The sequence below is a fragment of the Vulpes lagopus genome, chromosome 8 (assembly GCF_018345385.1).
Source record: "Vulpes lagopus strain Blue_001 chromosome 8, ASM1834538v1, whole genome shotgun sequence".
Taxonomy (NCBI): domain Eukaryota; kingdom Metazoa; phylum Chordata; class Mammalia; order Carnivora; family Canidae; genus Vulpes; species Vulpes lagopus.
The window spans coordinates 79,136,435-79,150,047 of record NC_054831.1 but is presented as its reverse complement, the minus strand read 5'-3'; the positions used below and the strand labels follow the sequence as shown (position 1 = coordinate 79,150,047).

The 13,613-nt window shown below is 42.9% G+C and overlaps 1 pseudogene; it reads left to right on the top strand.

Moving 5' to 3' along the window:
* Window positions 1-7,042: 7,042 nt before the first annotated feature.
* LOC121496528 lies at window positions 7,043-7,743 on the top strand (annotated as a pseudogene).
* The last annotated feature ends 5,870 nt before the right edge of the window (window positions 7,744-13,613 follow it).

Sequence of the window (13,613 nt, the reverse complement as noted above, 5' to 3'; positions counted from 1 at the left end):
ATAGCATCATAACTCTGTGAGCCAAAAACTAATAGAACTACAAGGTTTATAGATGAAACCACTATGACAGTTATAGACTTCCACACCCCTTTCTCAGAAATAGACCAATTCAGCAGGCACCCAGCTGAACTTAGCAACACTTTCAATTAATTGGGTGTAATGTAGACCATTCAACATGAGCAGAATACACATTTTCTCAAGCTTAACACAAAACATTCAAGTTAGATCATGTGATAGGCATGAAACACATCTTAGCAAATTAAAAAAAAAAAGAAGAAGAAATCATACAATGCTGCTCCTACACCACAATGGAATTAAGCTAGAAACCAGTAACAGAAAGATAACTGGAAATTCCCCAAAATATGTGGAGATTAAACCACACACTTCTAAATAGCACATAGCTGAAAGGAGGAATTTCAAAATATTTTGAACCAAGTAAAAATGAAAACACAACCTATCAAAATTTGTGGGATGCAAATGCAAAGAAAGCAGTCCTTCGAAACGTAAGAGTTTCGCTCGAGAAAGAAGAGCGACTTAAGGCTAACATAAGCAGAAGGAAAAAAAATGATAAGAATTAGAGCAGAAATCAATGAAGTTGAAAACAGGAAATCAGTGAAACCAAAAGACAGTTCTTTGAAAAGATCAATAAAATCAATAAGCCTCTAACCAGACTAAGAAAGAGAGAAGACAAAAAATATTAATATCAGAAATGAAAGGAGACACGACTACCAACATGAACATTAAACAGATGATAAAGGAGTACTATTAAAAAATCTATGCCCACAAATTTTATAGCCTAGATAAAATGGACCGCGTCCTTGGAAGACATAACCTGCCAAAACTCACACTTACAAATGTAGATATACTTTTGTCATACAAACCAGCAATTGCATTCCTTGGTATTACCCACAAGAGTTGAAAAGCTAAGTGCACACAAATACCTGCACACAAAATATATTTATAGCAGCTTCATTCATAATCACCAAAACTTAGAAGCCACCAAAAAATGTTCTCCAGTAGGTAGATGGACAAACTGCAGTGCATCCAGACGATGGAATATATTATTCAGCACTAAAAAGAAATGAGCTAATAAGTCATGAAGAGACATAGAAGAACCTATACATGCATATTACTAAATGAAAAAGGCCAATATGAAAAGGCTCCATCCTGTATGATTCTGGGAATACAACATTCTGGAAAAGGCGCAACGAATGGACCATCAGTGGTTGCCAGGTGTTGGGGTGGGGAACAGGATGAAACCGGCAGGGTACAGAGGATCCTTAGGGCAGTGAACCCACTCTGTATGATACCATAATGGTAGATAGATGTTCTTATACATTCATCCAAACCTACAGAATGCCCCAGAATATTTTTAGGGTTTATCTCCCACTCTCTGTGGCTCATGTGTCTTACAAAGGCTTCCAGCAAGCTAGCCATTTCTTGCTCATCTGGCCTGATGAGCAAAATATCCATGTGATGTTCTGCAGGATGTCTCAACCATCCAGATCGCTCCATGAATTATAACAGAAAGCAGGAGAGTTAACATGGCCCTAGGGCAAAACTGTGAATGTAGATTGTTGTCTCCTATAACTAGTTCTTATTGGAATGGAAAAGAACCCATTGGCCGAATCATAATGCCACATGCTATGTACCTGAGGCCACCTTAATCTGCTCTGGCAAAAATCCCATATTTACTGTGGTAGCAGCAACTGGAACTTATATGCGGTTGACTTTACGGTAGTTTACTATTATTCTTCAGGCTCTGTATGATGTTTTCAGAAGTCGGACTGGTGAATTTAATAGAAATATGATGAGGACCACTGCCCTGCATCATTTAGATCAGCGGTCCCCAAATTTTGGCCTATGGGCAAAATCTGACCTACCACCTGTTTTGTACAGCCTGCAAGCTAAAAGAATGGTTTTTATTTTTTATTTATTTTTTTAAAAGATTTTATTTATTTATTTTTAGAGAGAGAGAGTGCAAATAGCAGAGAGAGAGGAAGAAGAATGGTTTTACATTTCTAAATGGCTGGGGGAAAAAATCAAAATAATATTTTATGACACATGGAAATTATATAATACTCAAGTTTCAGTGTCTATAAGTAAATCATTATTCAAACTCAGAAACATTATTTCGTTGACATATTTTCCAAGCTGCTTTGTGCTTCTATAGCAAAGACAAATGGTTGTGCTAGATAGAGACCGTATGGCCTGCAAAGCCTAAAATATTCATCAACTCCTGCTTTAGATCCTTAAACGTGGCACTCATCTTTGCTGTCCTTCCCATTCTCTGGGGCATGGTATTATATTCTATCTTGACCCCAGAGGAGGGAGCTTCAGAAACTTCTTTCCACCTTTCCCACTATACTTGCCCTTATGCATAGGCCAAGGAACCAAGGTGGAGACTGTGCCAGTTCTGAAGTACGTCAATGTCAATTGCACATTCAGAAACTGGGAAAATGTGTCACTAGGTGGGTCCATGTAGGAGGACTTTGGCCAGGACTCCATTTATTGTCTGTTCTCTTATACCCCAGCTTGCACAAGGGAGCCATAGTAACCCTTCAGGTATCCAGGTATCCACGTCAACAGCAATTGTCACATTGTATTTTTTTGTTGTTGTTGTTGTTATTTCTCTTTCTTTAGTACAGTTGCTTTAAAAGGGCCACAGGTCGCTTGGGTGAAGGACAGGAGAGTTATTTTTTTAAATTTTTATTTATTTATGATAGAGAGAGAGAGAGGCAGAGACACAGGCAGAGGGAGAAGCAGGCTCCATGCACCGGGAGCCCGATGTGAGATTCGATCCTTAGGATCACGCCCTGGGCCAAAGGCAGGTGCCAAACCACTGCGCCACCCAGGGATCCCCAGGAGAGTTATTATTATGTGTACTTGCAGAGGCGTCCTCTTCTTCCTGAGGAATGAGCCTCCTCATCTGTTGATGGGTTCTGGGTCTGCTAAGTGGCTCAGGTCTGGCAATTGGGCAAGGGATGATGAAGTGTTATGAGGATAAACTTCACTCAGCCACCTGGTCAATCATCCTTCATTTTTTCTGATTGTACAAACTGAGTAGTACCCTTGCTGGCTGCCCAGCTAGGCTTCCTCACAGCAATGGGGGGCCCTGTAATAGAGGCCAGGTGCCCGCTCTTAGTCACCAGAACACAAGGAGAGCCCCTTTGTAAGCTAGTAGGGAATTTCCCTGGCTTTCAAGCTTGGCTTATTAAATGCCTCTGGACTTTTATTTGTTTTTTGTAAAATATCAATGGAACCCAGGAATAGCCATTTGCTATGGTCTGGAGATTTGTATCCTCCATACCCCCAAATTCGTATGTTAGAATCCTAACCCCAAAGGTGATGATATTAGGAGTTGGGGCCTTCAGGAGGTGACTGAGTCACAAGGGTGGAGCCCTCATGAATGAGATTAGTGTCCTCATAAAGAAGACCCCAGAAAGCTAAACTCACCCCTTCTGCGTGAGAGAACCCAGTGAGAAGATGGCCATCTATGAACCAGGAAGTGGCCCCGTCAGACTCCGAATCTGCCAGCACCTTGACCCTGGACTTAGAAACCTCCAGAGCTATAGGAAATAAATTCCTGTTCTCTGTAAGGCACGTAGTGTAGGGTATTTTGTGCTGGTAGCTCAAATGGGCTTAGACACACCCATCTCTCTGTGGTTACAGCTCCTATTTTCTGGAACTTCTCAAGCACCTGCTCCCTCACAGCAACTAGTACATTCCCTTCCACTGGTGTCCCACTCCCATCCGCCAGAGAGCACATTAGAATTGCAACTCCATTAGCATCCACTCAGGTTGGCTACCTTTTCTCAGCTTGCTGTGTTTTCAGCTGGGCCTATTATCAGATGTCCCATTTCCACTGAAACCTTTGCACTAATTTCCTGAGCACAAGCAGCCTAGGTTTCATATCTCGTTTCCCCATCCTATCTTCCCTGAAATCTCTGCTCTGGGTTCTTATTTACAGAGGTCAGTGCTTTGTTACGCTTTAAAAATTCATGGTAATATATTTGGTCCCAGGACTCGCCTGTGATATCACAATATTTCTTGTGGGTAATTTTTTCTTCCCTTTTTTCTTGGTTTAACTTTATATTGATCTGTGCTGGGAACATTTTCCATTTTCATCGAAATTTCGATGAGTCGAGTCCTTTTTAAACAAAGCATTTGCAGGGGGCCCAGGTAGGGAAGATCCTGGGGTCATGGTCCAGAGTAGCAGAACTTCTGAGGCATGGAGAGTACACGTTGGAACCTGTTCTTTTTTTTTACTTTATTTCTCTCAGTCAGTGGCTGCAAGGATAGTCACAGTTGTGGTTTCTTCCCTCCACCCTGCCTCAGTTACAGAAAGCTTCCTCCAAGAGGGCTTTTCCTCAGCCACCCCACTTCCTCTGCTGCTCCTGCATTTCATTTCTACTAGTTCAAACAAAGAAATATTGGGGTTACTCACTGGTGTAAGCCACTTACTCTCGAGAGCTGTGTTCTTTTGACATACTGGGCAGCAGGGAGCTTTATCCTGTGCAGTTTTTCTTTCCCTGCCATCTGGCAACCCTTGCCCAGAGTCCAGAGTCAGAGAGATACAATCTTCTTAAAGATGGAGCTTCTGCTTCTACTTCTGATCCTATCTGCGGCTTTAGGTAGACATCTGAGAAGACAAAAAGCAGTGCCAACTCCACCTTTCCCTTTTAAAACTGGAGGGCTCATTCAGCCTTGGCTTTGATGTTCAAAGTTAGGTAAAGTTCCTAGTTTCCGAACCACAATACTGATCTTGGATGAGTTTCTAAGAAACTGGGCTCAGAAATTCCAAGATGGGATTTAATAAAATCTAAGGATGCATCCCAGAATTTTAAGTCCTACTGCAGAGTTAGAAATAAAATGTTACCTCAGACTTAAAAATCTTTTTCTCTATATGGACACGGTATGTTGGAGTGAGTTTGAGCTCTGTGCATGTTTGATTAGTGGAGTAAGGCATAGAGTTTCAGAGAACAGATTCTGGAATCAGGGAGCTCTGGGTTCCTATATTTAGAACCTCGGGCAAATAATTTCTCTCAGCTCCCATTTCTTCATCTGTAAATGGGGTTGATGATAGCAACCTTCTAGGGCTCTTATGAAGAATAAATTTAGATGATATATGCAAATCACTCAGCCCAGAGCCTCCTACGTAGAAAGTGCTTGATAAACGGCATCATCTGTCAGAGTGGGAAGAATGGGAAAGTTCCAATGGAATGTGGAGATTAAACTGTAGAGTAACCAACTGTAGAGTACCAGAGGCATATCTGGTGTAGCATCACTGTCCAGTTCTTCGTTAAATTGCCTCCTGGTTGGGAGGCAGCTTGCTCTAATAAAAAGCATGCTAACAGAGTCCTACAGACCTGGTCTCTCACCACAGTGCACCCAGCTCCTACTGTATAACTTGACTGTAGGACTGTATAACTTGAGCACATTACTTGACCTCTTTGGGAGGTTCATCATAACACCCATCTCAAGCAGTATTTCAAGATCAAAGAAAGATGATTTATGTTAAAATTCCCAGCATAGGTCAGGACTGGCTCTCTATGGTTCTGTGGATGTCTGACCTCCGTGCTGGGCTGTCATCACTCCTCTGTGCACTGCTTTTCTCCACGGAGGAAGAGCATAACTTGAAAGGGTTACTAATCCCTCGAAACCCTCTGATCACAGATAAATTCATTTCCCGATCCTGCCACGTAAGCCACTGATCTGGTTTTGATGACCTGATCACACATTGAGGACCACATTAAGGTTGTCAGTCAAAGCTGTACTCATGATCAAAGTTCTGGAGCAAGGCTTGCTCCTGCCCACGCACTGTGGGGATGGCACCAAACGACAAGATGGAAAAGATAACAGACCCCCACGGAGTCATTTGCTCACAGATCAAGCTCTTGCTCTGGCTGCTTGAAGAGTGGGAAACTCAGTGCTGGAAACTGATAACAACAGTTCACAGTTGGGTTGTTGTTGTTTTAAAGATTTTATTTATTTATTTATTTATTTATTTATTTATTTATTTATATTTATTTTAGAGCTAGAGAGAGGGAGAGAGAAGGAGAGGAGGAGAGGAAGAGAAGGACAAGCAGACTCTGTGCTGAGCATAGAACATGACGGGGGTTTGATCCCACAACCATGAGATCATGACCTGAGCCAAAATCAAGAATCGAAAGATAAACTGATTTAACCACCCAGGCACCCTGACAGGTCATGGTTTTATTGACTGTTTTAGATGAATGCATATGTAGACTCAGCATCAAAAAAAAAGAATCCACATGAAAGTTATAAAACATGCACAAAAACTATGTTTTTTAAAAAAATAAATTTCTTGGGGCATCTGGGTGGCTCAGTGGTTGAGCATCTGCCCTCAGCTCAGGTCATGATTCCAGGGTCCCGGGATCGAGTCCCCCATCAGGCTCGCTGTGGGGAACCTGCTTCTCCCTCTGCCTGTGTCTTTGCCTCTCTCTGTGTGTCTCTCTTGAATAAATATATAAAATATTTACAAATAAATAAATAAATAGTAAATTTCTTATTGAAAAAGTTAGTTTTCAACTAATCAACCCAATTAAAAGTTTATGGAAAATCTGGTCAAACAAGCAGAATGGACAACTGTGGGTAGAAAATGAATTTAAAATTGCTTTTTTAGGGTTGCCTGGGTGGTCCAGGCTGTTAAACGCCTGACTCTTGGTTTCGGCTCAGGTCATGATCTCAGGGTCCTGGGATCAAGCCCCACCTCGGGCTCCCTGCTCAGTGAGGAGTCTGCTTATCCCTCTTCCTCTGCTTCTCCCCCTGCGCGATATCTCTCTATCTCTCTCAAATAAATAAATATATAAAATCTATTTTTAAATGGTTTTTAAACTCAGAAAGTCCTACAAACCTGTAAAATCTTTTACTGGGAAAACATACAAACTAGCAAAAAATATAAAGAACTGATTTTGCATCCCCACGTGTGTGCACCTAATCTCAGCCGGGTCCACCCTGAGAACCCGGAGCTCCAACCCTCCTCCCCCCACCCCCCGCCACCCTATCCCATTTCCTCTCCACCAAGATGAAAGAAACTACCCTGAAACATGAGAAACTTGCCAAACTGCAAGCACAAGTGCTCAGTGTTGGGAAAGGAGCTGCTCCCCAAAAGAAGGTGGTTCACAGAACTGGCTACAGTGGGTGATGAAAAACTTCAGTTCCCCTTAAAGAAGGTAGGGTTACACAGTATCTCTGGTATTGAAGAGGTGAATATGTTCACAAACCAAGGGACAGTGACCCAAGGTAACAACCCTAACGTTGAGGCATCGCTGGCTGAGAACACTTCCACCATCTCAGGCCACCCTGAGAAATGCTACCCAGTATCTCAAACCAGCTTGGTGCAGATGGTCCGACTGGTCTCAGAAGTTTCGCTGAAGCTCTGCCCAAACAATCCATGGATGGAAAAGCACCACTTGCTACTGGAGACAAGGAGGAGGAGGATGGAGTTCCAGATCTTGTGGAGAATTTTGATGAAGCTTCCAAGAATGGAGCAAACTGAATTGACGCAACTTCTGAAGAAGATAAAACGTGAAGAAGTTACTGGGAGCTGCTGTTTTATGTTATGACTGCTTTTTAAAATTTTGTTCATGGATCTGATGAAATCTAGATCTCTGATATTTTTAAGCCCAAGCCCCTGAGACACTGCAGCTCTTTCCAATTTTTGCTTCTTTACAATACATTCTTTGCAGCTAACTATGCTAAAGAAACCTGGGAATAAAGTTCGGAACAAGGTTAATATAGTTCTTTGCCTAGAATACAGATTGTTTGATTGAAGGGAAATCCAATGCAACATACACTTATTGAGAGCCAAATATGCAGAACAAACATTTCAGGAAGTAAGGGCTAAACCTTTTCTATCCAGCTGCAATGATTTCCCTCATCCTCAGCTTTGTTCTTCACCAAGCCAACCAGATTCATGGGCATGACTTTCCATGGGGAGTTGAATGTTCTAGTTTGAATATTTTCTCTTCACTTGCTCTGGAAAAACATCCTCCCACAAAAGATGTTTAGATTAAAGGTAGTTGTAAGGATGAAACAAAATAAACCACCACCAACAACAAAACAGAGAGAAAAAGCAGAAGTAGATTAAAGGCAGAGAGTGTAACTGAAGTGGTAGGTTCTTGTGTGTGTGTGTGTGTGTGTGTGTGTGCGCGCGCGTGCGTCTATCATTCTTTTTATTTTTTATTTTTTAAATATATTTTTTATTGGAGTTTGATTTACCAACATATAATATAACCTCCAGTGTTCATCCTGTCAAGTGCCCCCTCAGTGCCCGTCGCCCAGTCACCCCGTCCCCCCACCCACCTCCCCTTCCACTACCCCTTGTTCTTTTCCCAGAGTTAGGAGTCTCCCATGGTTTTATATTTTATTTCATTGGCACATTGATTTGTACACAGAAAGCAAAGTTGTTTATAGAAAGCTAATCGTGGCATGTAATATGGCTGGTAATCTTTGATGAAATTTGATTAAAGATTTTAAATGGCAAAGGAAGATGAAAAGAAAGAAAGAGAAAGAAAGAAAGAAAAAGGAAAGAAAGAAAGAAAGAAAGAAAGAAAGAAAGAAAGAAAGAAAGAAAGAAAGAACAAACTGCTGTGACCCTGCATATCTGGAGAAATTCAAATTGGCAAATAACCCTTAGATGTTTTCTCCAAATATACTTATTTTTAAGACAAAAATGGGATCCTTCCATATAAATTTTCACCCCACATAATTGAATTTATTGAGTCTTCATTATTGACTATGTAGTTTGTTTCTATATTTTTGCTGTTACAAATTTTGCAGAGCAGAAATTGCTGTGGAGATTTGAGGGAAAAAATGTATGGGGGGAAAAAAACAAAAAAATTTCTACAAAATGGGCAAAACTGCTTAGAGGTATATAAACTTCAACAGAAACCACCCTCCGTGGTAGATCAAAAGGATCACTACACACCCAGTCCCTGGGAATTATTATTATTTTAGTGTTTTTTAGAGAGAAAGAGAGAGCAGGAGAGCGTAAGCCCACGTGCACACCCACTCAAGTTGAGGGAGCGGAGAGGGAGAGAATCCTCAAGCAGACTCCCCGCCCATCGTGGAGCCCCCTCCATGCAGGGCTCCATCTCACAACCCCGAGATCATGACCTGAGCAGAAACCAAGAGTGGGGTGCTTAACCAGCTGCACTACCCAGGCACCCCCAGGAGCTATTATTTTTGATCAAATTAAAATTCCAATCAAACTTCCATTTTACCAGCTGATTTCCCTCTGGTGTACCCAGCACCCCATTTCCTCATGTCTTGGCCTCCCCCATCTCTCTTGTCCCATGTGCTACTGCATTCCCTGCCAGCCCAACATCTCCCTTGTCTCCTGTCTTTCTAGAACACCTGCCCTGCAGGTTTCCTCTACCATCCACTTTCTGCCCTCCTGCCTGCTGAGCACTGCTGGAGAAAAACCAGGTGTCACTGGGTACGTTTGCTCCCCAGCCTGGACTGCCACCACATCCCTGCCCCTACCTTCCACCCTAACACAAGCCTCTTGTGTCGTCCCTCTTCCCAATCTCCACGATTCGTTTATCCTGCCTGCTGGCTGCATGGCCCCAGCTGTACTCCTCCATCCCATGAAGCCTCTGATTCTCAGTTTGTGAAATAAAGGTAACACTGGCTTCCTTTTACAGGAAGCGGGAGGAAGAATGAAGTTTCTAATACACTCGACAATGAGGGAAAAAAAGATTTCCTCCTGGAATTAAACTAGAAAACTCTCAGCCAGGGGAGGGGATTATGTCTGTGGCCTTTAAACCAGAACGCTGTCTTGTCAATACGTGTTGCAGTGATTGGGCAACACGCGGCCCACAAACCGGAGTGGCACATAGAGGCTTGGAAGACAGCAGATTCCCCTCCGAGGGTCCTGAGGGTCTACACCGCAGGCCCCAGGCTTTTGCACACCCACTCCTGCTTTGATTGGGGGTGGAGCGACCCAGCCCATGCTCTTTGTTCTCAGGACCCTTCCCCACTCAGCTTGCGGGAGAGCCGGACACTATCAGAGGCACTCGGTATAAGGCCATGTTCTTTCTTCAGTGTTCAATGAACATATCCTGTCTCATCAATGACTTCCCCTCCCGTTTTCCAGGAACCACATCGTGAGTGGGCCTGAAAGCTTGGCCGAGCCTCCCTCTCCCCTTGGTGCCACTGAGACGGAGCACCCGCTTTGCAGTTGGGTGTGTGTGCTCCCCTCCTGGCTGTGCCACCTGCTAACTGTGCTCATGACAAAGTCATTTCACCTCATGAAGGGTCCCCTGGAAAAGAGCTAATACGCCTGATCTCGAACAACACGGATTTGAACTGCGGGGGTCCACGTACACGTGGGTTCTTTTTTTTTCAATAAATACAGTGCTGTAAATTTATCTTCTATTCCTTATTTACTTATTTAGTCATTAAAAGTAATCTCTACACCCAACGTGGGGCTCAAACTCATGACCCTGAGATTAAGAGTCACATGCCTACTGACTGAGCCAGCCAGGCGCCCCCTTTATGATTTTCTTAATAACTTTTGGTTTTCTCAGGACTCCTGGGGGGCTCAGTGGTTGAGCATCTGCCTTCAGCTCAGGGCATGATCCTGGAGTCCCGGGATCGAGTCCCACGTTGGGCTCCCCACGGGGAGCCTGCCTCTCCCTCTGTGTCTCTAGTGAACAAATAAATAAAATCTTAAAAGAAAAAAAAGTGTTAACCAAATAAAAGCCAGTCCCTCCCCTCCCCGGCCCGGTTTATGTGTGCGGTAACAAAAGACCAGTGGACACTACTCTAGAAACTTTGACCAAACAAAAAACAAAAAAAGTAGATCATTAGCATATTTTCCTTTTAAGCGCAAAATGCAGCATTTCGCACAGTGATTCAGGTGGAAACTTTCTCAGACTCTAGTATGGATGCCCCTCCCCACCCACCCCGTGGTTCCTAAGAGAGAAGAGGTTAAAATCTTGTCCTCTCTCACTACCTGCCACTCTTGGCCCTGTGTCCCTGCTGGAAACCTCCCGGGGGCTTCGGCCCCCGCACCTGGCCCCCAGGCAGCAGCCGAGCCAGCCCATGCTTCCTACTTCTCCCTCAGGCTCCTGAAAAGGCGGCGTCCAAAGGTTTTCAGAGCCCCTGACCAGTGTGATTCTTTTCTCACTCATAGGCTACATGTTTGTGTGTCCCCAAATTCCTGTGTTGAAGCCCTAACTCCCAGTGTGACGGTAGGAGGAGGTGGGGTCTTTCAGAGGCAGTGAGGTTGAGGTTACATCACGAGGACGGGGCCTCCAAGATGGGATCTGGATGCTTATGTGAAGAGAAAGAGACCAGAGCTCTCTCTCTCCATCAGAGAGCAAGACAGCAGCCGTCTACACCCCAGGAAGGGGGCCCTTTCACCAAGAACCAAACATGCACTTTGATTGTAGACCTCCAGCCTCTAGAATTGTGACCGATGAGACCTTACGCTCCTGCTGGGGCGAGCCATTGCCTGTGTGTCTGAACCAAAGTTCCTTCCACTGAGTATCCAGTCTCACCGCTTCCCAGTCACTGCGCATCTTCCTGCCTCTGGGAAGGGCGTGCTCCCTAGGGCTGTACACATCCTTGGTTCGTGCCCTGACCATCTCTTCCTAGTTGTTACCTGCCTCTAGCAAAGTCTCCAATATGTCTAGTGCACTTTTCCTACCCGCCCCTTTCTCCTTCTGCTAGGCTGGAATGCTTCCTCATTGCCCACAGGCTCCTAGAAGCAGCAATGCCGTTTGAGAAGCCTTCGGATTCCGCAGCTCGGTGAGAACCTGCGAATCGGGTCTATGTGTGACCTTGAACCTAAGCCTCAGTACGTTTGGACCAGCCATCTGGAGTAGGAATGACACCCCGGCTTTGGAAATCCTCACCTCTAAAGTGGAGCTGACCCCCCACAAACCTAGGTCTTCTCCAAGCCAGCCCTGGAAACGAATCCTCCCAAGACAGGACTGGTTCCTTTCAAACTGCAATTGAGTGAGTGCTCCAGCCCTAAGCACGTTTGTCTTATGGCCAGAATGTCCCCCTTCTCACCGAGGGCTGATGGCCACGGCTCTGGGAATGGCCTCACCCTAGGACTGACGATCTCTGTCCTAATGCCATGGCATACTGCAGTTAGGGTTTTTGCCTTGACCATCGTGAGAATGGCGTGTACTTTTCTTTGGGGCATATTTATTAGGTATCACGACTGTGCTGGCTCATTCAAGAAATTCAAAACCTTCCTTCATTTTCTATGCCCTGGATTCACTGGCCTTAAGGATTTGGTAAAAATTCCCCATGTGGACTTGCTGCTATTTTGGACAGGAGGTTTCTGCTCTTTTTCCCTATTTCTCCTGTGATAGTTGGTCTCCTTAAATGTTATAACTTGTCTAAAGCCCATTTTAAAGAAATTATACTATCCTTCAATAACTCCTTGATCCAGATTTCCCAACTTATTTGATAAAACTCAACAAAATTTTCTCTTAATAGAAACTTAAGGGATGCCTGGGTGGTTCAGTGGTTTGGCTCCTGCCTTCAGCCCACGGTGTGATCCCAGAGTCCCGGGATCGAGTCCTGCATGGAGCCTGCTTCTCCATCTGCCTGTCTCTGTCTGTCTCTGTCTCTCTCTAAGTATCTCTCATGAATAAATAAATAAAATCTTAAAAAAAAAAACCACTTTACTTTCCTCTGTGTCTGGAGCTAGTTGCTTTTATTCCATACTTTGTATATCTGTACTTTCTTCTTGTTTCCTTGTTTAGCTAATATCTTAACAATTTACTTTCAAATAATCAGCTCCTGGATTTATTTTTTAATTCTGTTTTTCTGTTTCATTCTATGTTATTCTGTTTTGTTCTATTTCTAACTTCTTGCATGGGTGCTTAATTCATTCTGTTTATTCTAATTCTTTAATTAATATGATCATTTAAAATCATGAGTTTTCCTCTTAGGAATGTACCTAAATCCCATGGGTTCTGGTTTGTCATTTTCACTTCTGTAGTCTTGCAGATATTTTCTACTTTGTCTTTGTTTTCCTTTTTGATCCAAAGGTCATGTAAGCCTTTTAAAATTTCCAAGGAGTAGGGATGTTTCATTTTCTGTTTTGTCATTAATTTCTAGTTTTATTGAATTTCTAGTTTATTGACCATATAATATTATCCATACGGTTCTACTTATTAGGATACATTAAGATTCTATCTATGGTCTAGACTATGCCCAACCACGAGTGTTCATTCGTTTTTAAATCATGAGGCTCCAAAATATATTTCTTTATATAAATAAAAATGGCAATGAAGATACTAAATGATTATTTTTCAGTAATGGTTACTTTTCAGTGATGGCCAATGACTCTAATTCAGCATTTCATATTATTTCCTTGTTGCCACAGATGGTTTGAGGCAATTACAGAATTCTAAGTCCACTTATTCAAGTTGCTATTGTCCTATATACTGCCCTGCACTTTTAAAAAACATTAATGTTTGGCATTTTAAATGGCATCATGATTTTATTTTATTTTATTTTATTATTTTTTATTTTTGGCATCATGATTTTATTTATTTATTTATTTATTTATTTATTTATTTATTTATTTATTTCATTTTTGGCATCATGATTTCAAACTC